This window comes from Sphaeramia orbicularis, chromosome 10 (assembly GCF_902148855.1).
Source record: "Sphaeramia orbicularis chromosome 10, fSphaOr1.1, whole genome shotgun sequence".
Lineage (NCBI taxonomy): Eukaryota > Metazoa > Chordata > Actinopteri > Kurtiformes > Apogonidae > Sphaeramia > Sphaeramia orbicularis.
The window spans coordinates 4,916,230-4,940,828 of NC_043966.1; the positions used below are offsets into that span (position 1 = coordinate 4,916,230).

Below are 24,599 nucleotides of genomic sequence, written 5' to 3' on the forward strand. Positions count from 1 at the left end.
TATCTCGGGAGGGGGACACTTGTAATTTTGATTGGGTGGAAATTAAGACCTGTTCTACCAAATGACGAATCAACTTTGTGTTCTTATATTAGTGACCCTTGGCGAACCAAGATCGCGAGCAACGTGTTGGAGAACCCTGAACTAGTTCTGTTTTTAGAACAGGCCTGCGGGCGTCTCGCGTGGTCCCTGCGGGCGACCTGGTGCCCACGGGCACCGTGTTGGTGACCCCTGTCCTACACTCTGTCACAGTTAAAGCCCTCACACTGCAGCCGATACAGAAAAAACAAAAACAGAAAGACAAGCTCCTCAGTCTACCTGATCCTGCATCAGCACATTATCTTCAACCATGACAATGGCAACACAGTAAACACAATAACAGGGAGGATCTAAGTCCATGTCCAGCACAGACAGACCCCTCAGACACCTCCTCAAATCTACAAGAACTCCTCTCCTCTCCTGTCTCCTCTCTCCTCTCCTCTCCCTCTCCCTCTGCTCTCCTCTCCTCCCTCAGTTCTCCTGTTCTTGGCCTGGACTCAGCCTGGTCCTGGAGCCTCAGGGAACATCCTTCTGTTCACCTCCTGTTCCCATTTAAAGGGAGACGACACCCTTTAATGGTTTGACGTGCCTCTCCTTCCTCCTCCTCCATTGTACCTCCTGTCTGCGTTTTCACTCCCCTTTGGCTGGAGTTCATGACTAAGAACCAGTGCTTGTGTTATTGAGTTGACTCGTTTCAGTTTTCTGTCCTCTTTCCTCATTTATCTGACTTTTTAACTGTTTACGTGTACGTTTGTTAAACTGAATCATCTGCACTGACACCAGTTTTATGACATTAACACTAAAGGAGCTCTCCAAATGACTGTTTTCCATCTTTTTATCATTTTTTTTTTTTGTCTGTGCAGATGGTTTATGTAGAATTCCTCCGATCATGTTTAAAGCGTTGGTTTGAATCTCACAGATTTGCTTTGACCACCTGATTCAGAGCAGTTGTTGTTGTTCACACATACTGTAGGTCTCAACCCCCCCCCCCCAAGACACACTTTACACATGAATGAACCCTTCTGCTCTCAGAGTGTGTGGTTTCTCACCATAGTAACACCACCGAAAACCTGTTACACCAAAACCAACAACAGTGTTTGGATCCGCTCAGCTCACCCAGACCTCCACCCACTTTATTTGATTTGAATTCATGTTATTTTTGTTTTTATCAGATCTTCATATTGTCTTACAAACAAAAATGTTGCTTTAAAGACATGTTATACAGTGTTTTTTTTTTTTAATATTCCAAAAGTTCCTTTCCTTATATCGGTCCATGTGTTGATGGTTTAGAACATGTAAATGGTTCCAGATATCAACATAGTTCCTATTTATCAATGATAGAAGTCCTATATGGACTGTCATTTGGGTCCATCACCTTTGACCTTGAATTACCTTGAAGGGTCAAACTCAAGGTCACCAGTGTCTAGATTTCAGTAGTCTTCTTTTCTGAACACACACTGTATAAATAACTGTGTGTGAGTGTCTGGGTGGACTTTATAGTTCACAAACACATGCATGTTACCTGAACCAAGGTTATTATCATTAATGAAATGACGAAAACTAGAATTTAAAAAAAAGAAACGTTTTCATTAAGTGAAATAAATAAAAACTATAATTAAAAGAAAAAAACGATAACTAACTGAAACTGTATTGTGTGTTTACAAAACTAACTAAAATGTATAAAATTCCCTTCGTTTTCATCTTTGTCAATGTCGGATTGATACGAAAGCAATTTATTTTGCTCTAGCAATTTTAGCTAGCAGCACCATACGGCACTTCACAGTCCGTCACTTCTTGTCACTTGTCATTTAGAGTCATCTTCTCATCCCCACTCTACTGCCAACATGGAGACTAAAGTTGGGAGAAAACAGAGTCCTGTCTGGGATTTATTTGAATATGACGGCGAAGAAGATAAAAGATACGACAAAACTGAAATTAATACTAAAACTAAACTAAAACTAAGCATTTAGAAAAAAACAAAAACTAATAAAAACTAATAAACCTACTCAAAAAACGAATTAAAACTAACTGAATTAGAGGAAAACAAAGTCAAAACTAAATAAAACTAAACTATAATGAAAAATCCAAAACTATCATAACCTTGACCTGAACTGAACTGCATAGAACTACAGATGGGATACTGTACATCTGAAATACATTCAAATACATTATTATTTCATCAAAGTGTTTGAGGCTCCTTAATGTGCATCACATCATCTTCATCCCCATCATCATTAATCATTATTGTTGTTATTATTAGTAGTAGTAGTAGTGGTAGAGGTACGATTGGGCTCTTGTTGATTAGTTCATGAGTTGAGTTCTCCTCCAGTCAAAGTCCCGCCCACTTCTATAGTTAGATTGTTGTGCATCCAGACCACAGGACTGGAACACAGAGACAGAACCTGACAACCTCACACATTCAACTGGTTCTGATCCACATAGAACAGATGCTGATGGACAGGGACGCTGGGACAGTTTTTTTTAACAAAGGGACCAGATCCTGATGCAGGATGCTCATAACAGAACATCAGCTCAGACGTCAAACTGTATTTCGCATCGAGTGCAAAATAGACCCAAAAACTTGACACTGTCAAGATTTTCATGGAGGTGATCCGGTCTGGACCCTGACTGGAAGATATGTGGTCTCAGACTGTTGTTACCTGCAGTACGGTGCATGTCACAGGCTTTGTGTATCTGTAGATTGTCTGTATTTATTGGTGGTGTGTTTGTGGACATGTGTAGGCTGTGTGTAGTTAGATTACATTAGACAGACAGCAGGTGCATATTGAGGCACTAGCATGGCTTTGTGCCACAGGTGAAAATGGCATGTATCCGCAGCACCAGTGGCACGAAGCCATGGCACCCATGGCACCTGCAGCAGAATCCATGTGCCTCGATATGTGTCCACTGTCTCTAAATTCAGCACGGTCTAACTGACTAAGCTGAGTGTCACTGTTTTCAATATGCAAATAATAATAATGATAATAACAGTAATAATAATAATAATAACAATATTAACAATATTAACAATAATAATAGTAGTAGTAGTAGTATTAATAGTTGTAGACCTAAATTCCTACTGGTGTGAACCCAGTCATTGCAGACTGTTGTCCATAGTTCATCTGATGGTTCTGTTCAGTCTGAAGTAGAACTGGGACGGGTTCGAACTCCAACAGCACTGATCCACTTATAGAAGGTCTTTTCATTCAGCCTCTGTTTCCAAAATGACTCTTCATTATTTGCGATCAGAATGTTTAGTAAAAGTTCAGTTTCATTTGTGCAGAACAGTGAACCAGACTGTCGTTACCAAACTGAAACCACCCATAAATCCTCTTTGATCCACTGTTGGACATGAGGACACATTTGAATCACTGTGTCCCTGACCGGTTTTAATCAGCTGTTTTCAGTCATCGGTGCCTGTTTCAGCTCTGTTCACTATCTGAGTAACACACTGCCCTGTATCCATCCTCCTGTAGATTAGAGTCTGTGGCCTCCTCCTCCTGCTCCCCCTCTTCCTCCTTCTTCCTCCTCCTCCTGCTCCTCCTCTTCTGTCCTGAAGCTCCGTCATCATGTCCTGGGGTTGAAGAGCTGAGTTTATCTGTGGTGTTGACACAACAGCAGCTCAAAGCCTGTGAATGAAGAGTCAGTGAGACCCAGACCCCGAAGACAACAACCCCACACCACCTTTAACTCACTTTAAACACCTGAGGAGACACAAAAACTCCATCTTTAAATCAGAAAACACTGTCTTCACTTCACTCTTATACGGATCAGGCCTTAGGAGTCACCACAGTTATGTCTGTCCACCAACGTCCACAATCCACCTTGACCTGAACATGTCTGTCCACCAACATCCACCATCCACCCTGACCTGAACATGGCTGTCCACCAACGTCCACCATCCACCCTGACCTGAACATGTCTGTCCACCATCCAACCTGACACAACTGGACAGGATCTTCAAGGACCAGTGGTACAGGATCCCATAATCCAGGGGTAACCGACTGGTTCCATCATTCATAGAAGACTCCTGTGTGTTTTATCTCCAAAGGGTGCATCTACTCAATATTGAGCGAAGACTCTGAAAACTGATGGACATGGATATTTACATTTGTCTGTTTGAATACAGTTCAGTTTGTTTCTGTCTAAATGGGCTGAATGTGTGAACATTAATGAAAGGAAAAACATGAACTGAAATGATTTTATCCAATGGCTGCAATAGAACCAAGAGTGGAATATTTAAGGAGGTGTGTAGACTGTCTGTACCTCCTGTATGAGCCAAGTTTCACAATAACAGTTATAATATTCTCACCTGATATGATGAAACCAAACCTGTACCTTTGGCACAAACTACAGGGAAGGAAAAGTGTGGATTTGAATAGATTTAATTGTCAGTGTCTAAGAACCACACACAGATTCTAGTCCTCAGTGTGTGTTTCCAGTTCAGAAGCCGAACTTTAACCATGGGCCTAAACTTGATCCACTTTAGCAGTTGGGAAATGACCTTTTGACTTGTACCTCTGCTTCCACAAACTCACTCAGTGTCTGCGCCAACTTTGACGGTGACTGAGTTCTAATGGGAGTCACAGCAGACGTGAAGAAACCAAACCTGTTTATCTTTGGCACAAACCAAAGGGATGTAGTGAAAGTTCAAGTATGGAGTCGTCAGTGTTGGAGAACCAGATGGAGGTTCAACACTGGAGTATTCACACTAGGGCTGCACCATATTGGAAAAAACTGACAGTGTGATTTTTTTAATATTTCGACATGTAAAACTCGACAGGAGGATATAATATCTGTGTGGTGCAGATGGAAATGGCCTAACACATTAGTTGTTTCCTCTGGTTGTGTCGACAGGTGTCGGACACTGTGGATGCAGAACACGTTTCAGTTTCATCCTTCTGTAACTGAAATAATTCCAGGTAACTGACAGTGCTTTTCTTTTTGGCACCAAGTCTTAGTTTTTGGTGATTTCCTCTGGTTTGTTGCTCATTTTTCAATATTGCAGTGTTTCCTGTGGAATTGATCTGTTGGTGTAGCGGAGTGTAATCCGGTTGGCAGGGCTCTACCGGTTTCCATCAGACTTATAATACTATGGTGGTACAGGGCGGTGTGGACCGTGTCATGTGGGCGCATTAGTGAGTTCATTTATTTATTTGACACAGACCTGTTCAGCTCACAGAATAAAAAGAACATGAAAGGACTGATGGAATTACCTGTCCACACTCACTCTGATAGTTTTATACATACATATTTACCATCTCCAAACATGTCCTCCATCTGGTCCTGTCCATAGATGTCCAACCTATGGACACTGTGGATAATACTGTCCACATCAGACTCAGAGGCTTTAGTCTTTAATATGAAGGTGTTACTATTATTTTTTTCTGTTATTGTTGTTGATTGAAGTGTGTAGTTTTTATTTCCGTTACAGGTGTGACGTATGTAAATCATTTGCATGTGCTCCTGTTCTTAGATGTTCTTATTCATCCATTTCTAATCTGATAGAACATGATGTTTCCTGTTGCAGCTGCAGAAAAGGAGACACTGAAGACGTGGACAGTGACCATGAGGATGAAATCAGTTCATGGATGTGATGATGGGAGGAGGAGATGGGGATGGAGTTGACCTTTGAAGGTAACTTACAGTCTGGACGTTTGTCCACTTCATTTACACGTCTTCCCTTCAGCTTTGGAAACATCTGCTTGAATGTTAGTGAAGGATCAGACTGATCTGAGGTGGTGGAAATCACATTTTCCACATATTCACTAACAGAAGGACCGGTCTTTCACTGTAGGACAAGTCCAAAAGGACAGGCTCTGAAGTGTCCTCAAAATGTCCAAATACAGTGTTTTGCAAAGGTCCCACAGCTCATTAAAGAGAAGACACCTTTTGTCCTCCATGTCTGAAAGTGTGATCTGCACTTATCCAAACACTGACCAAACTTCCCTTTATGTAGAAATGTTTGAAATCAGTGTTTATGTCGTGAAGACACTCAGTAAATGTGTTTCCATAAAAGTTGAATTCAATATGTGACGTTTTTGGAACATCACAACATGAAAATGCAAATAATCAGCTTTTTTATACTTTGAGTACTTTGGTAAACAGTCATCATACATTTAAATGACTCTAATAGCAGAAGCAGATCATTGTGATATTGTTCTATTTTTTTATGCATGAGACAGAATGTAGGAATAATTCAGTTTCCTAATACATGATCAGCTGACCAGTCATGTGACTTAAATGTTTACTCCATCAGAATAATAGCACACAGTTTAGTCATTTTGATGCCAGTGTTTAGTGTTTTGGTTGTCACCATGTTGGCTTTCCAGAGTCAGTAGTGATTTTATTTGGACAAAGGGGGCGGAGCTTGGAGGCTCATGGGAGAGCTACTGCTAATGCTAGCTGACAGACTAAACTATATCAAAAGACCTTTTCCATCTTTGTAGTTAAACTTTTAGAGCTCATGTATTAGAGGCTCCAAATAAAACCATCCAGAGCAGAATGAGTCCTGGAAACACTTTGTTTACAGAGAAGTTCAGTTCACGTCTGTGGAAACCAAGGCTTTATGGAACAGCATCTAGTGGCCGTCGGCGGTATTACACCAACATACTGAAGCAGAAGATCCCTTTCACAACTGAGGTTTGTGTAACTTTGAAAAAGCAGTTAATGTGCATTTACAAAAACCATCTCAAACAAGTGAAGAAACATACAAATGCTAAACATTTTCTAACATGAAATTTCAAAATAAGCATGAAATATTTTTTAAAAAAAAAGTATCTATTCATCCAAAATAAAACTAGTGGATAATTTAACCTCAAATGCATTAAAACTGAAAAACGTATGTGTGTTGTATGAAGGATGTTCACAGTAACACGGATGATGAAAACCATTATATCATGAGCACTGTATGAGGCAGCGAGCCGTTCACCTGTGATTTACACGACTAATTTTCCAAAAACACGGGCAAAAAAATGGTGCAGGTCTTGCTCAAAGTCATGCTAAATATCTATATATTGTTCTTTTACCAGGTCACAGGCTAATTTTGGTTAAATCCATCTATTTTTGGCAAAAATGAAGCAAATCATCTATTAACTCTAGAGGGTCCGTGGACGAGTCAGTCCATCCTGATGACATGTGATTTCAGATGATGGGAAGTCGATGGTGTTAAAGCACATGTTAAACCAAAGTTAGAGGAAAACTATATAAACTGAGTGTTTGGGCCATAGTATCATTCTGTTTGGTGTGTGTTCGCTGCAGGTACAGACGGAAAAAACAGGCTTCGAAAGGAATTTACTGCAAGCAGGAAGAAAACATATGACCGCGTTTCTATTGGTGTAAAAGTGCATCACATGGACCAATCACAGATGTCCATACTGTGTGTAATGTAACTACTATAACTGTGTAATCTAACTACTATAACTGTGTGTAATCTAACTACTATAGCTGTTATACCTGATCATCTGCATCTGAGATCAATTTATACTAAATCTGTAATTCTAGTCACTGAAAGAAAGTAGAATTTTATTTTTTTCCCCTATTATTTTATTATTTTCATTGTTTATTTATTTATTTCCAAACTATTTTTGCACCTTTGTACATGGTTGAATAAATGTTCCAAGCTTTTTTTTTTTTTTTTTACACACCCTGTTCCTCCATTTCTGCCTAATACACTGATTATGAGAAAAAGCAGAATTATTAGAGGATCGCTCTGTCAGTGTAATTAAATTGAGCAGTGAACATATTAAATTATACTTAAAGATATTCACAGATTTGAACTTCCAGGTTCAGCTGATCTTGACAACTTTTTTCTCATAAAAATCCGTCTTTTTACTTGTATATTTACTCTTTACTGGAATATTGTGGCTTTATTCTTGAAATATGTTATTTCTGTCCTTCTCTGTGGCGCTAACCCTCCTCTCTAGTGTTAAATGTAGGAAGTAAAAGGAGCAATAAACAGTACAGATCCATGAAAACTCATATGTGCTGTTGCCTAATGTTTACTGTGTGAAAATGGTAAAAAAAAAAAAAAAACCCTGAATAAAATCCATCTAAACTGATGTGAGAAATCCAGTCTGAACAGAAGTCATGTCCAAACCTGAGGAGCAGAGTCCTGGATGAGGCCCAGAGGCCTGAGGGTGAGAGGGGGGAGGGGACGGTGGGGGGGGGGGGGGGTAGAGACAATCTGGGCTCATAGGGGTGTGTTGTATCTGAGGAGGAGGAGGAGAAGGGGAGGGGGAGGAGCAGGGCCGGTGTGAGAAGTGGGTGGAGATGGATCTGAGGGAGTGTGGAGGTGTTTCAGGATCAGTCTGGTTCAGAGCCTCTGAAGACGCTGGCGTTGTACTACCAACTCTCTGCATGTGTAGTTATACTTCTGTATTCTTCTTCTGTTTCATGGGAATAACACCGAAGCATTATGGGAGTACCGTTGTTGACGGCGCCTAGGACCTGGGACAGGGTTTGTAAAGTTTGTGAGGCGTGAAGGCAGAGGGAGCGGACCGGACCGGACCAGAGCTGAGCTGAGGTGAGTGTGATCCCATTCACTGCTGTTGATGGTGGAGAACACGCCACTATTTACTCAGACGGGCACCAAACACTGGCCTGGAGGCACTTCAACTCCCACTGCAGCACATTCATTCAGCTGCTCCACCACATGGACAGACACTGAGGGTCCAACCCACCATGTCCAGGACTCATTCTGAGGACGGGTCTGGATGTTGGACACATTAGATCCGCTTTAACTCGTACTCTTAGTTCTGTGGCACTTCACGCATGAATGAACCGTCCTTAACCCTCTGAAACCCAGGAAATGTCAGCAAAGTACCAGCTTTTTTTGTTTTTCATTAAATAAGTGCCTTTATTGGAAACATCATGATGCAACAGTTTTTTCAGATGCAGTTTTTAAAATTTTTTATGGAATGTCCTTTGTGGTGGACAGTTTTCTTTTCTTTTGTTTTGTTTAAGGTTGTGAAACTCTTGTCCACAAATGTGGACAGAAAACCCATAGCTGGGTCTTAGGCGGTCAACTGATTTATCACCATTTATTATAATATTATCTTCTGTTTTTAGTTTTATCAGTGAAAAGTGGGTGTTTGTCTCCATTGAATTTTCTAATCTTGTAGATGTTCGTTAAAGCTCAGAGTAAAGGTAAGGGTTATTAGATCAAAAACAGAGAAAACTGAAGAAAAAAAGTCCAATCTGTCATTAACTGAACATAAAAACAAACATCTACAGCCTTATTTTGTTTATGAGACTTGTTTTGTTACTTATTTTTTAAGTTTTTCTGCATTTGTTTTTTTTTTTTGTTTCCGTATTTTTTTCATCAATTTTGTTTGTTCAGTTTGCGACTTATTTTGTTCCTGTTACTGATTTATTCTATTTATTTCTTTTATTTACTTATTTTTTTATTTGCACATTTTTTCACGTTATTTTTATTTTGTAAATTTGTTTTTGTTCATTTTATTTAATATCTATAACCCCAGTGTGTCCATCCAATGTCATTGATCCAACTCCATGGGTTTTACTGGTGAATCAAAGGTTACATTTTTTATTAATTTTGTTCATTTTATCGCTTATTTTCTCAATTTTTTTCTTGAATTTTGTTCAGTTTGTGGCTTATTTTATTCATGTTTTTTATTACTTTGTTGAGTTATTCTACATTTTTGGTCATTTTATTCTATACTTGGACTGTTTCTGGTCATTTTTATGCTTATTTGATTGGTTTTTAGTTTATTTTAATACCTTTTGAGATTATTTTTTCACTTTATTTATTTTTTGTGGTTTTTTGTTTTTTTTATTCATTTTTGTTCAGTTCATCCACTGTCATTGATCCAACTCCATGGGTTTTACTGGTGAATCAATGTTGTAGGAGATGACGGTGTTTCCACGGCAACTATGGAGCCTCTGAATGTCCAAATGGGTCATATCTGATGACCGTGAAAAGATGAAGAACTGTATTTGACACCAATTATTGACATGGATTCATAGGATCAGTGGATCAACAGGTATTAAACAGTTTAGATCGTAGATGGTGTAATAATAATAATAATAGTAATGATAATAATAATAATGATAATAATAATACATCAGTTTTATATAGTGCTTTTCTAAGTACTCAAAGACGCTTTTAGGTTAAAGGAGGACATTTGGGTCTTGAAGGGTTAAGAGTCTGGGTTTTTACTGAGGTTTCTGGATGTTTTGACCTAAAGAAACACACCTACATTAAACATGTTCACACTGAAAACATGAGCAGGTTCCTGGAAGTGAAACCCTGAGGCCATCGAAAGAAACAAATGAAAACTTTGCAGGAGAAAATGTTTCACTGCAAAAAAGCAAAAAGGCACAAGTTAATAGGAGTAAACATGCAAACATTAGTCCAATATTTATGTTCAGTAGTTTTACAAACAGAACACACTGGTCTACAAGCAAAACACCTCCAGATTCAACACATTTAATCTATAATTTATGGAAATAAAACCTGGGATATTGTAGTGCTTTAATAATTCCATAGATGTCCGTAGACCACATTTATTGGTAAATAAATCACAATCTAAACAAAATGTAGAAAAATGAACAAAAGTAAAGAGAATAATCAACAAAATGAAAAGTGAATCAAATAATACACAAATGAAGAAAGCTGAATGCAATAATGAACAAAATGATGAGGGAAATAATCAACAAATAAAGAAACCGAATAACAAAATGAATAAAATAATAAACAAAATTAGAGAACAATGAAAGAAATGAATAAAATAACCAAAAAACGGGGAAAATAAATCATCAAAATGAGCAAAAAACAAATACATCAGTGTAATAACATTTTATCAAACACATTGAAAATAACAGATTAACAGCACTTTGGTCACTCAGGTCATTTATCAAAAAAAGGTTATTAGTGCATGAAATTACAATCAGTGCTCCATAAACTTGTGTTTTTGAGGTGAATTCATTCCCGTTCTGAGGTAAAACAACCCTGTGTTGAGTTGTTTTACTCCATCTGTTCTGACAGTTGTGAATCTTCTGCCTGTAGATGGTAAAGAAGATTAAAAGCACAAATAAACATGTTGAAGAGGGATTCAGTTTATGATTTCATAAAGAAGGTGAGCAGTAAATCAGTGAGTTTGGTCTGGTTTCAGGAGGCTTTGTGTTTGTAAACTTTATTGATGGTCTGGTTTGTGTCCGTGGCTCTGAAGACTGAACCTGTTCCACTGTTGTACTGAAATAATGACTGGACTGATGTTCAGCCTTAAATGACAATCTTGGACATTTGCTGTGATTTGTGTCGTGTTTGTACTGGGAAGATGATTGGACTGGAGTCTGAAGGATCCAGTGAGTGGACCAGTGGATCCAGTGGTTCTGAACCGTTCTGGGTTCTGGACCCACTGTTACCCCTCAATAACCAGACCCACATTTATAACAGTTCAACTTAAACTCAGATGTATTTAATAAACAGATGTTGTGTTTAGAACCTGAGATAATTCAGAATATCCCAGTCTGAAAACACAGACCAGTTTAATAATAAACCAAACTGACCAGCAGGTGCAGACCACACAGATGGAAATATTCCCTTTGACACTAAATTAGGTCCATTTGAACCCAAATTAAACAGTGAACTCAGTTAAAAAATAAAAGTTCATTCAGTCACTTAATGTAGAATTCAACCCACTGAGGTTTTAGTCCAGTGGGGGAAAAACCAGATCTGATGGACCTGATGTCAGGCCTGAGTTTAAATATCATATGAGGAGAAACGGTTGGTTCTTCTTTTATTCTGTTCAGTGTGGTGTTAATTATCATTACAATGCATTAATGCCCCCTACTGTTGGGGAGTGGGAATGGGCGGGGCTCAGATCTATTGGTTTGTAAACATTTTCTGCCCAAAGGCCCACGACCCACTGAATACAGGTTCGAGACCCACATTTGGGTCACGACCCACCAGTTGAGAAACACTGCATTAATACATGATGTGACTGATTTGACATTTATCAGATTCTACTATTATTATCATTATTATTATTATTGTTATTATTGTTATTATTATTATTATTATTATTATTATTATTGGTTATATGTGGGCCAAAGCACAGCTCAGATATCGGCCAAAGTTGGGGTTAAGCCCCTAATTTACATATTTAGAAAACAGCTTCTATCCTGAAAACTAAGACAGATATTGACTAACTTTATATTATCAACTTATAGGAAGTCGGATATGACCTTTCATTTGGTACCGGTTTTGTTGATTGACATGATTTTCAAGATTCTCAATTTTCACCCATAACTGTCTGCGTTTTACAGAAAAACCACTAGTATCAGGTTATAAAGCCTGAAAAACTAGGACATGATTTTTAGTTTTTCTATATCATTTCCGTTTCAGAGTTACGGCAGAAAATATCGCTATTTCCGGCACTTTTTTTTGCAATTTTCATTCACATACAACTTTGGAACTGTTTAAGACAGAAGAATACGACTTCTACCACAATGTTCAGTTTGGAAAAGTAGGAAATAGTGTTCTTTGAGTTTTCATCTGTCACTTCTGGTTTCTGAGTTAGAACAGCTGAAAGTTTGTCACTTGTGTAAATTCACTAAATGTCTTCTGTGAACTGATGCAGATATCCACTAACATAGTATTGATAATAATAATAATAATAATAATAATAATAATAATAATAATAATAATAAATCTTATTTATTATTGTTTTATTTTCCACTAATTAGAACTCACATATGACCTTTCATTTGGTACCAATGTTGTTGACCTTCCATGACCTTCAAAGGTTGTGTTTAGAGTGAGAAATGGACTTTTGCCTGCAAATTTGCAGAGATTATTTGTTTTAGTATCACAGGATGAAGAACATAGAAGGAGGTTTAATTTTAAACAGAAAAGGGTAAGGACTAATGTAAAGCAAATGTGTATTTCTGTTGTGGGTGTCAGAATGTGGAATTCTTTGGCAATGGAAGAGAAAAGCTGTACAAATATTTTTCAGTTTAAGAGGTTGTATAAGGCGAGAATAGAGAAGCTTTATAAAAGCATATAATGAAATAATTTAACTTATGGATTTTGGATTTGTTGTTTTTGCATTGACTATCATGTAAACTGTTTACTGTAATAGCAGTAACGGCAACCTATCTGATGTAAGCAGATGTTTCAAGAAAGGGGCAGGTATTATAAGTTTTCTTCATCCTGCTCCTTTCCAATCATTTAGATTGGAATGAATGAATGAATGAATGAATGAATGAACTCAAGGTCATGATTTTCAAAATACTCCATTTTTGACTGAAACTCCCTCTGTTTTGCAGAAAAACCACTAGTATCAGATTATAGTCTTTAAATATCAGCCAGAGTTCTGTCAAAGGCCTCTGACAAGCACAGCTTGATTATTATTGTTATGTTTATTATTATTATATTATGTTGTGTGATTCTATTGTGTGTTTGATGGTTGTGAGGCCATCCTGACATCCTGGTCTGTCGTAAACCCGTCCTAACGTCCTGGTCTGTCCTTTTAGCTCGTCTTTCTGTCAGATGAGTGTTGGCGCTAACACATGCCTCCACATGTACTTGAGTGCTGCATGTTTGAATCCCGTTTCCTGACGGTGGAATGAAGTTGCTCAATGAAACGTCCTTCAGCGGCGTCGATGTGCTGACACTGTGACGCCTAAAGCCGCTGTGTGCTTCTGCGTGGTGGTGACGGAGGAGACGTCCTCTGTTTCCATGGGCTGGTTTTTCTTCTCTGAAGCTTAAAGTGACTCAGCTCCAGATGATGGATGGATGGTGTGATAAACTTTAACCGGCTCCATACTCACTGTTACGTAACACACACAGGTAGAAAACCACTATAAACCTTTAATCAGGTCCACAGAGTTACGGTGGTGTTGGTTTGACATTTAAATCTGATGTTTTTCAGGACAGATGAGGTGGAATCCACTGGGTTCCATCATATTCTGTTGTACATACGTACACAGTCATTACACTTTTTATTACTTATTGCTATTATTATTATTTTCTATTTTTTTTCTTTTGCACTGTATTCTGCACTTTTCTTTTTTTTCACTTTATTCTGTTGATGCCTCGGCCATTGAATTTACCTGTTGTTGGATCAATAAAGTCTAATCTAATCTAGAGCTTGGGCAGTGGTGTAGTGGTCCCTGGAGAAGTTGGTATACTCCACATTTTTGCCTTTTTTTTATTAGTAGTCCAGAAAAACACTGTTTTAGAAACAGTGACATGTCAGACTACTGTATTTACTTTACCCAAAAATCCATCAGTCGTATTTGTTCACTATTATAAAATTATCATGACTTGATCAGGAGCAGTTTGTAGGTTTTACTGGTCACACAAACAGCTGCAGGAATGGAAATGGATTCAACAGGAGGAAAACATACGAGAACATTAGCCTTTCATACCGTTAGCCTTTCCTAACATTAGCCTTTCCTAACGTTAGTCTTTCCTAGCGTTAGCCTTTCATAACATTAGCCTTTCATAACGTTAGCCTTTCATAACTTTAGCCTACTCCCAAAGTTTAACTATTGGTGACACCATCTCTTCTCTAAATGTGCAGTCATATGTCCACTAGTTTAAAACAGTGACTCATTCTGAAACCACCTTAAAATTGACCTCAGAATTATGGATTCCATTAAAGTAGGTTCTCTCCATATGTGTCACTTATTTGAAAGACACAGTGGTCACAGTGATCTCACCCTTCTCATAAATTTCCATCTGCCTTTCTCGTTCATATTTCCAATAATCGCGCATCTTTCAAGGAGACGTGCAGTGACCTGTCAATCAACTGGGGTGGCACTGGCACCTGAGGAGGTGTCCAATCAGCAGTACCAATACCAGTATCAGTACCACTACCAGTCCCAGCAGTATGAATACCAGTAGCAATACCAGTAGCAGTACTAGTATACCAGTACCAGCATACCAGGAGCAGTAGCAGTACCAGTATACCAGTACACCAGTATACTAGTACCTGTACTAGTATACCAGTACAACACTATACCAGTATACTAGTACCAGTATACCAGTACCAGTATACCAGTAGCAGTACTAGTTCCAGTACCAGTATACCAGTACCAATACCAGTATATAAGTATACCAGTATACCAGTACCAGTATACCAGTAGCAGTACTAGTTCCAGTACCAGTATACCAGAACCAGTGTACCAGTACCAGTACACCGGTATACCAGTATACCAGTGTACCAGTATACCAGCACCAGTACACCAGTGTACCAGTATACCAGCACCAGTGTACCAGTACCAGTACACCAGTACCAGTATACCAGTACTAGTGTACCAGTACACCAGTATACCAGCACCAGTGTAGCAGTACAAGTACACCGGTATACCAGCACCAGTGTTGCAGTACCAGGGTAGCAGTACCAGTACACCAGTATACCAGTACCAGTGTAGCAGTAGCAGTACTAGTTCCAGTACCAGTATACCAGTATACCAGTACCAGTGTAGCAGTAGCAGTACTAGTTCCAGTACCAGTACACCAGTACCAGTGTAGCAGTAGCAGTACTAGTTCCAGTACCAGTATACCAGTACCAGTGTAGCAGTTGTTCATGTGTTCTTCAGTCCTGCTTGTGTTTCCATGGTTTCCTCAGAGCTGATACTTTAATTTAAAGGCTGATCTGTGACTAATGGGTCTGTGTGACCCTGGACCAAGTGGACCCAGATAAGGCTGTGAATAAAGCAGGTGTGTGTGTGATTAGAGAACTGAGCACGTGCACAGCCTTCAGTCCAGTCTGAGGGTTTATCTGATGGGTAATTTGGCACCAGCCCAGCCTCATTAATGACCGTCCTGATAATGGATCCAGGTCCAGATCAAGTCTGGACTCTGAACCTGATGGACACCAGACCTGCTCCTGTTTAAGGGACCCAGACCATTAGAAAAACCACCATCAAACCCACCTGTTAGACCTGGTGAGACCACTACGCTCCCTCAGCCCTCAGGACTGTCTGACAGGCTGGGAACAGTGGGGTTGGGGGGGCAGCATTCTGACCCCTCCCTGTAATTATGGCCTTTACTGGGAGTCCTGCTGAGTCTGGGTGTGGTAAGGCCACTTGGACTTTTAAGACCCCCCCAACCCCCCATGTGACATCTAAACCCCACCCCCTACTCTCACATGTCATGACCTCAACCTGTAGTCACATCTATTTATTTATCCTTCCCTCCCTCCCTTTTTCCTCCCTCCCTGCCTTCCTTCTTTCCTTCCTCCCTTCCTTTTCTCCTTCCTTTTCTCCTTCCTTTCTTCCTCCCTCCCTCCCTCCCTCCCTCCCTTTCTTCCTTCCTTCCCTCCCTCCTTTTTTCCTTCCTTCCTTCCTTCCTTCCTCCCTCCCTCCCTCCCTTCCTTCCCTCCTTCCTTTCTTCCTTTCTCCCTTCCTTCCTCCCTCCTTCCCTCCCTCCCTCCCTCCCTCCCTTCCTTCCTCCCTCCCCTGCTTCATTCCTTCCTTACTCCTTAAATTTCCAACCACGCTTTAAATTGTAAATTTCACACTCAACAAACACAACTAGATGACAATCATGAAAACTATTATTAACAATTGGTATTTTCAAATTATTGTCCAGAATTTGGTGAAATTGTTAAAAAATATTGATCAAACTGTGAATTATCTCTTCATAAAACGTGGTCAGAAATAAACGTGTAAATGCAAACGTAATTGTACCATTAATGGATATATTTAATAAAAGTTAGAATAAGTCTGTGTATAGAATAAAAAGTAGACCAAATGTTTCTCAGACCCAGAGCTGATGCAGACAGATGACCCAGAGGGTGACCTTTGACCTTTGGTTTCAGTTGGAGTGGAGTCATGTCCCACCTCGTGGTTCATGACGGTAAATCCACCCTGTTTGACCTGTGACAGAGGTGGACCAGGACCAGAACAACCCGCTTAAGGATGATCTCCTGGACCACAGGGACCAGACTTCATCCCAATATAACCCCTGTGGCCAACATAAAGACCCTGAGCCCGGATCTATGCCCCGGGGGTCAGAGGTCACAACCTTCCCAAGGACTGTAACCCCCGCATAATCCACCAGTTGGGTCTGAAATTACACCCCTGTTAGACCAAGAGGTCCAGGACAAGTAGACCCACCAGACCCAGGTTTAAGGACTGATGTGAAGACCTGGACCTGCCCTGGTGAGGACAGGTAGACCCACCAGACCCAGGTTTAAGGACTGATGTGAAGACCTGGACCTGCCCTGGTGAGGACAGGTAGACCCACCAGACCCAGGTTTAAGGACTGATGTGAAGACCTGGACCTGCCCTGGTGAGGACACGTAGACCCACCAGACCCAGGGTTAAGGACTGATGTGAAGACCTGGACCTGCCCTGGTGAGGACACGTAGACCCACCAGACCCAGGGTTAAGGACTGATGTGAAGACGTGGACCTGCCCTGGTGAGGACAGGTAGACCCACCAGACCCAGGGTTAAGGACTGATGTGAAGACCTGGACCTGCCCTGGTGAGGACACGTAGACCCACCAGACTTTAACCCTTCGATGTCCTAGCATCTGGACCCTCCACTGGAACATAAACGGGTCAAACTGACCTGGGTTCAGTTCAGTGTGTTTTACTGCTGTCTCATGGCGGTCCGTCTCCATCAACCGGGCGTCGACGGGTCCCGCTGCAGATGGTTAAACTAATAAAATAAAAGAAAATTAAAAGAAAAGCCTTTATGAAGGAGGTAATGAGCTGTGACAGTGAACCGCAACACAGACTCAGAGCTGTAAAAGTCAACTTTAAACCTTTAAAATCAGAAGCTGCAGTCGGATCCAGAGCTCCTCATTTAAACTGAGGCTGGTTTCTGTCATGGATGTTCTCAGTGCTGATGTTTGGACTTAATGGTAGAAAACACAGTGTAATTGGTCTGATCCTAAACAGCTGCTTCCATTATGTGGATCAGTTGTGGTTCCCCCTCAGGCCTCCTGCGCTCTTATTCATTTATACATGTTCTGTCTGTTTAGTTACCTCACTCTTAAGAAGGAAAATCAAGAAATCTTCATTATATTTAAAGGAGACGGAGGTGTTTTAAAGTCTTTAAATGAGCCCACATTCAATCACATATTCACTAACAGCCTTTAATACAACAGTGAATTCAGAGACTGAGTTTTATTTATTTATTATTTTATACATGAGCTCCTGTTTGTCTGTGGTTTGGGTTCAGTTTATTCAGATCAGACTCAGTCGTTTGACTCAAAGTCCTGTTGAATTTGTTTGGATTGTTTTTTGTAAATCTGTCGTTGTTCAGTCCAGGTTTATTATCCAAAGTGGATTCACATGGACACAGATTAGGAAAGGACAGTGGATAAAATGAACAAAAATTAATAAAATAACCTACAAAATGATAAATAATGTGGAAAAAAATAAGCAAAAATGTACTGTCATGTGTAATATCCATACAGTAATAAAATAATTAAAACCAACCAATAGGGGTAATTGAGCTAAGGTTCAAAACCCTCTTAGATTAAAACTGTCAATCATCTTGGTGGTTCCAGGACACTTATAATGGAGGACAAATGGATGAACAGGACAGGGTTCAAATAAATGAATAAATTAAAAAAATAAAAATAATAACAATAATAAAAAGCTTTACTGGCATGAAAGGGTCATTTGGACCCACCTCTAGGAGCTTAGGGTAGTAACACAAAAACTACAAATTCATAAAATCTATAACAGATAAGTTAAACATATACATTACCAGTCAAAAGGTTGCACTCAGATGGTTTTTCTTTATTTTTAGGACTGTTTCCAGTGTAGATTCTCAATGAAGGAATCAAAACTATGAATGAACACATGGAATTATGGAGTTAAAAAAAGTGTGACATAACTCAAAACATGTTTTATATTTTAGATTCTTCAACGTAGACACATTTTCCTTTTATTGCTGCTTTGAACATTCTTGACATTCTGTGGATGAGCTTCATGAGGCAGACACCTGAAATGTTTTCAACAGTCTGAAGGAGTTCACAGTGACGCTGAGCACTGGTTGGACATCTGAGGTCCATCTACTGTCATTTAAATGAGAAGGGGAGTCCAAACTGTGGACTGGTAGTGGACATGTCATGATGTCAATAACATGTTTGTTTGTTTGTTTTTTCCTTTTTTTCTCTTTTTTTTCTTTTCTTTTTTAAGGACTGATGTGAAGGAAAAAAGGAAAGAAAAAGAAAGACAAAAAAGAAACGAAAAAGGGAGAAAAAAAAGAAAAAAGGGAAAAAATATGTCAATAACATGTTTGCTTGTTTTTTCCTTTTTTCTTTTATTTTTAGGGACTGATGGGAAGGAAAAAAGGAAAGAAAAGAAAGACAAAAAAAGAAAAAAGGAGAAAAATTATGTCAATAACACATTTTTTTCCCTTTTTTTCCCTTTTCTTTTTTAAGGACTGATGTGAAGGGAAAAAGGAAAGAAAAAGAAAGACAAAAAAGGAAAAAAAAAGGAGGGGGAAAAAAAGATGTCAATAACATGTTTGTTTTTTCCCTTTTTTTCCCTTTTCTTTTTAAAGGACTGATGTGAAGGAAAAAAGGAAAGAAAAAGAAAGACAAAAAAAGAAAAAAAAGATGTCAATAACATGCTTTTGATGAATATGACAGAACATGTTTTCATTCCAAAGACATTAGAATCAAAGTGTCTCCTTTGGACCCACTTACGTCTCTGAGGGTTAAGGAGCGTTTGTTTGTTAGTAAAAGCGCCTTCATCTTCTCAGTGTGAGATGCTGTGTTGTCGTCAGTAAAACCTCGATGTGGACTGAACGTTAATCCCTCAGACGGAGGCGATGCAGAGGCGTCACATGGTGTCGGACTCGTGCAGAATGGAAACTCGGCGTGCTATTCCGATAACGCGGCAGAATTTACACGAACGCCGCAGATACATGAGGATGAACCTGGATGATGAAACCCCGCCTCCAACAGCGTCTGTGACCACACACATTACAGTCACGGATACTTCCATTATTGTTGGGGTTTATTGCACTTTCTTCAAACGTCCTTAAATGTCTGCCCCGACCTTTGACCTTTAGCGGACATGTTCCAGTGGTGCGACTCTGTGTCTTTAAGGAGGAAACATCACCTGTGCTTTGTAGTCGACACATTGACTCGGTGTTGTCTCCGCCTCGGTACAGCAGCCAGCGCTAATAGAGTGACAGCGGGCGACGCCTCCTCATCCATCACGCCTTTAGAAGCGGCAGACACTCATTACCCGCTCAGATCCTATCAAAAGACACACGCTGGGTGTTGATGTTTTTTATGCTAAAAGGAAATTGAGATTTGCAATTATGTAAATGAGGAAAAGTCTGGAAGCTTAGTTGAGTTTGTGGCGTCAAGGCCTGAGTCGGAGCCTTTTGTTTCCTGTCAGAAAGAGCTGACGACGGCTGGAAAGAGGAGTTTAGAGAAGAAACAAAAGACATTTGACCCACGTCAGATGATGATTTATGATTTATTTATTCAGTGGTTTCCGTCGGTGTCACTAAATGGCATCTGTTCAGACAGATTCTACTCAGGTCCTAAACTTTTATAAGTCATGGACAAAGTGTGTGAGTATTGTTAATTTTATTTATTTAACCTTAGTTTAACCAGATACGACGGTGGAGAACCATTTCTGATTTCCAATAACGGCCTGGACAGATGCAGCAGCATCTAAGGACAATAACAGAAAACACTAAATATGATTTCATATTTATGCTGCGTTCCAGGCCGGTTTTTGAGCCCGTACATCATGACTTCAAACCACGACTCATGACGTGGGCTGTGTATCGGCAAGAATCTGGCAATACGATACAAATCACAATACTAGGATCACAATACGATATATCACGATACTGTTAAAAAGGCATATTTTTTTTGGTTTTCTTTCTTTTTTAAAAGATTGTACCCTGAAAGAATGGAATTACACCAGAAACATGCACAAGTACTTAACACATTTTTATCTGTTCACAACAGGATCTAAGGCTATATCACAAAATGTTCCTGTATTAAAACGAAAATAGTTTTACAGACATTACAGTTTAAGATCCTGTTCAAATGTTCATATTCTATTAGTTCAGAACTAACATGACAACATTATTTTTGGTCAATCCCAACAAAGGAACTAGCATTATTTAATAAAACAGTGTTAAATAAGAATTAAAAGAAAAAAGAAAAACAAAACAAAAATGAACCTCCACAATATCTGCATTTGAAAAAATACCTAAAAATATCGATACAGTACTTTTAAATGTGAAATGAAATATCGCAATATATTGCAGAACCAGTATTTTCTTACACCCCTACTCACAACTTTGTAACATTCCAGGCAAGTCACGCCAAATTGCCTGAGTGCAAAGAATTGTGGTAGCTAGATGTAAACAAATCAGCATGGTGGACCGTACGTTATCCTCATTTACAATCATTTCTATCGCTAGAGCAGCTGCTGATTATGCAGAACATTTGCAGATAAATAACATCAGAGCAAGACCTTGTTTTAATAAACAATTTGCATAAACACCACATCCATGGGGGACGCCATTGCTACGTGATGTCAGAACTTGGATGTGGGAGAACATCGATCTAGTACGAGTTCATGGGTGGAAGTCACAGGTTTGACTGACATTCCAGTGCATTTTCACTGGTGGAAGGTTGGAAAAACACGCGTTACGTGTTGCCTGGCCGGTTTTTGAACCTGTAAGTCACGACCTCAAACCACGACTTATGACTTTGTAACGTTCCAGGCAAGTCACATCAAACTGCCTGAGCGCAAGGAATTGTGGGAGCTAGATGTAAACAAACCAGCATGGTGGACCGTACATTCTGCTCATTTACAATCATTTCTGTTGCCAAAGGTGTTTGTTCTTTGCTTATTTGAGGGAAACAGAGGAGGAAAAACAGTGCATAAGGCAAGAGAAGCTGTTCTACCTTGTACATTATTTGTATATTTGGATACATTTTTGGTATTAATTTATTCTTGCGCTCAATGGACTGAAAACTAGCTAACGCTAGAGCAGCTGCTGATTATGCAGAACATTTGCAGATAAATAACATCAGAGCCATACCTTGTTTTAATAAACAATTTTCATAAACACCACATCCATGGGGGGTGCCATTGCTACGTGACGTCAGAGCTCTGAACTGGGAGTACACCGATCTAGTACGAGTTCACAGGTGGGAAGTCACAGGTTTGACTGACATTCCAGTGCCTTTTCACCGGTAGAGGTTGGAAAAACAAAAAGTTACGCGTTACCTGGAACACAGCATTAGTCCCCCAAACATCCCCCCCTTGGTCTGAACCAGAGATGTTCCTGTTCCATAGCGTTTCTGAATCCTGGTTCCACCTTTATCAGGGCTCTGGTCCTACCTCCAGAGGTGGAACAGAGGTGGAACCACATGATCCACCATTTCATTTACATAGACAACAGAAGAGAAAAAAGGGAATATTCCAGAACACAAGTGAAAAGTGTGTGTTCAAAATGAGTCCATGAAGCAGTGAGTGTATGTTGACAGTTCTAGTCCAGTGTAGGTTTATATGGACTCCTGCTGAAGTTCATGTCCTTTGTTTTTTCTGTGACTCCTTTGGAACGGCCTGGTCTTAAATGTCTCCGTCCTCTGATTTCATCCATATTATATTCCATTTGGGGGCTGTTTGGACTCTTTTCTTTAGAGAACGGGGGCGTAATCGCTTCACAAAAAGCAGGAAATGGGTTTGGAGGGTGAATTCAGTCCGATGAATAATACCATGTAGAGTTCAGAGACAAAAGGAGACGCCTCAGATCCTTTAAGTCCCCCAGAAGAGCACGTTCTACCCTCAGTGCGTCAGTACAATCTGCTTTTGTGTGAACGTTTGTGGATAATTACCTGGATGCCACAGGCCTGGTGGGACCTGCTTTGTGCTGCTTTGGCATGGACCCACGTTCTCTGCCCCCCCTTTATCAAACAGCCTGAGGTTTACAAAGCCAGACCGGCAGCTCTGGATCTGGATCTATGACTCGACATGTCTGAGTCAAAGTACGCATGACAGGAAACGGACCAGGAAGTCGACAGGTGGAGGGGAACGCTGACCTGCAGAACGGACCAAGGTTAGAAATGACAGTTCATGATGATGTCATCAACCAAAAAACTCAGTAGTTCCACTGGTCTACAGGTCAGATGGTTCCACTGGTCTACAGGTCACATGGTTCCACTGGTCTACAGGTCACAGGGTTCCACTGGTCTACAGGTCACAGGGTTCCACTGGTCTACAGGTGACATGGTTCCACTGGTCTACATGTCACAGGGTTCCACTGGTCTACAGGTCACATGGTTTCAGTGGTTTACAGGTCACGTGGTTCCACTGGTCTACAGGTCAGATGGTTCCACTGGTCTACAGGTCACATGGTTCCACTGGTCTATGGGTCACATGGTTCCACTGTTCTACAGGTCAGATGGTTCCAGGTGTGAGTCTCTGATCCAGACTAGGCCAGTCCTACATGCTGGTTGGTTGTAGTTTCACAGATGCAGTCTGAACTCAAAATGTGAAACTGTAGAATCAATGATAGAATGTGTGAAGTGTCCACCAGTGGGTCCATGTGATGACGATGAAGATGGTCTAAGTGTCAGAACAGTTCCTGCAGAAGCTTTAGACTCCATCTGGTCCAGACATGATGAAAAGGACAGAACCAGTCAGAGGTGTAAACCTGACCCACTGGAGTCAGTGTGTGTGTGTGTGTGTGTGTGTGTGTGTTGTGTTCAGAGCCTGGGTTTGTCATGTTTGTGTCAGATTGTCAGTCAGTGTGAGCTGATACTATCGTGTCTTCATATCACTCAGCTTTTCTTTGTGACAAGGTGATAAACATCAGCCACAAGCAGGTCTGGAGCGAGGAACACATCAGCTGTTTATACAGAGGGAGGGTCGACCGGGGGGGTGTAGTAGGTGTGTGTGTCTGTAGTTGTGTGTGTTGTGTGTCTGTCTGTGTGTAGTTGTGTGTCTGTTCATTGTGTGTCTGTAGTTGTGTGTGTCTGTGTGTGTGTCCAGACCTTTCAGTTGTTGAATCTGTCAGATTCCATGTACTTGAGATGGATTCTGGATCCATGGGGGCGACGGTGAAACTGGATCCAGGACGGTGGATCAGCATGTGGAGACAGGTTGGAAATGTAGAGGGAGGTGCGTGTGATGTGGGTCTGATCTGTGTGTGTGTGTGTGTGTGTGTGTGTGTGTGTGTGCGTGGTCCGTGGTCTGTGTGTTGTTCAGGTTCACCTGGGTTTAGTCAGTGTCAGAGGTCATAAACAGTTGAATCCACATCCACGTTGACCCGTTCCACTGCCCAGGTTTTACATCCTGTTTTCACTGGTTGAACTGGTGGAATCCAGTCACATGTCAAATATGACTAGTTTTCATCTAAATCAAATGTTGACATATGGTTCTATCATGTAACGGCAGTGAGATTAAAACTGTGGTTTTCATGGAAGCCAGTGGGACATTTATGTCCATGATGGAAACCAGAGGGACAATCTGACACCACAGACAAATAATAATGACATCAGGCTCCATCATCTGTGTCCACTGGGGACCTCAGGCTCACACTGACACTGGACCAGTTTCGACCATGTTGGGTCCAGGTT

At 40.3% G+C, this 24,599-nt stretch overlaps 1 protein-coding gene across 1 annotated transcript in view; it reads left to right on the forward strand.

Moving 5' to 3' along the window:
* The first annotated feature begins 8,376 nt into the window (after window positions 1-8,376).
* fat2 (FAT atypical cadherin 2) overlaps window positions 8,377-24,599 on the forward strand; it is a 119,514-nt gene continuing 103,291 nt past the window's right edge. The window contains exon 1 of the mRNA XM_030145411.1: window positions 8,377-8,560. The gene's annotated coding sequence lies outside the window, so the exon portion shown is untranslated. The remainder of the gene's footprint in view (window positions 8,561-24,599) is intronic.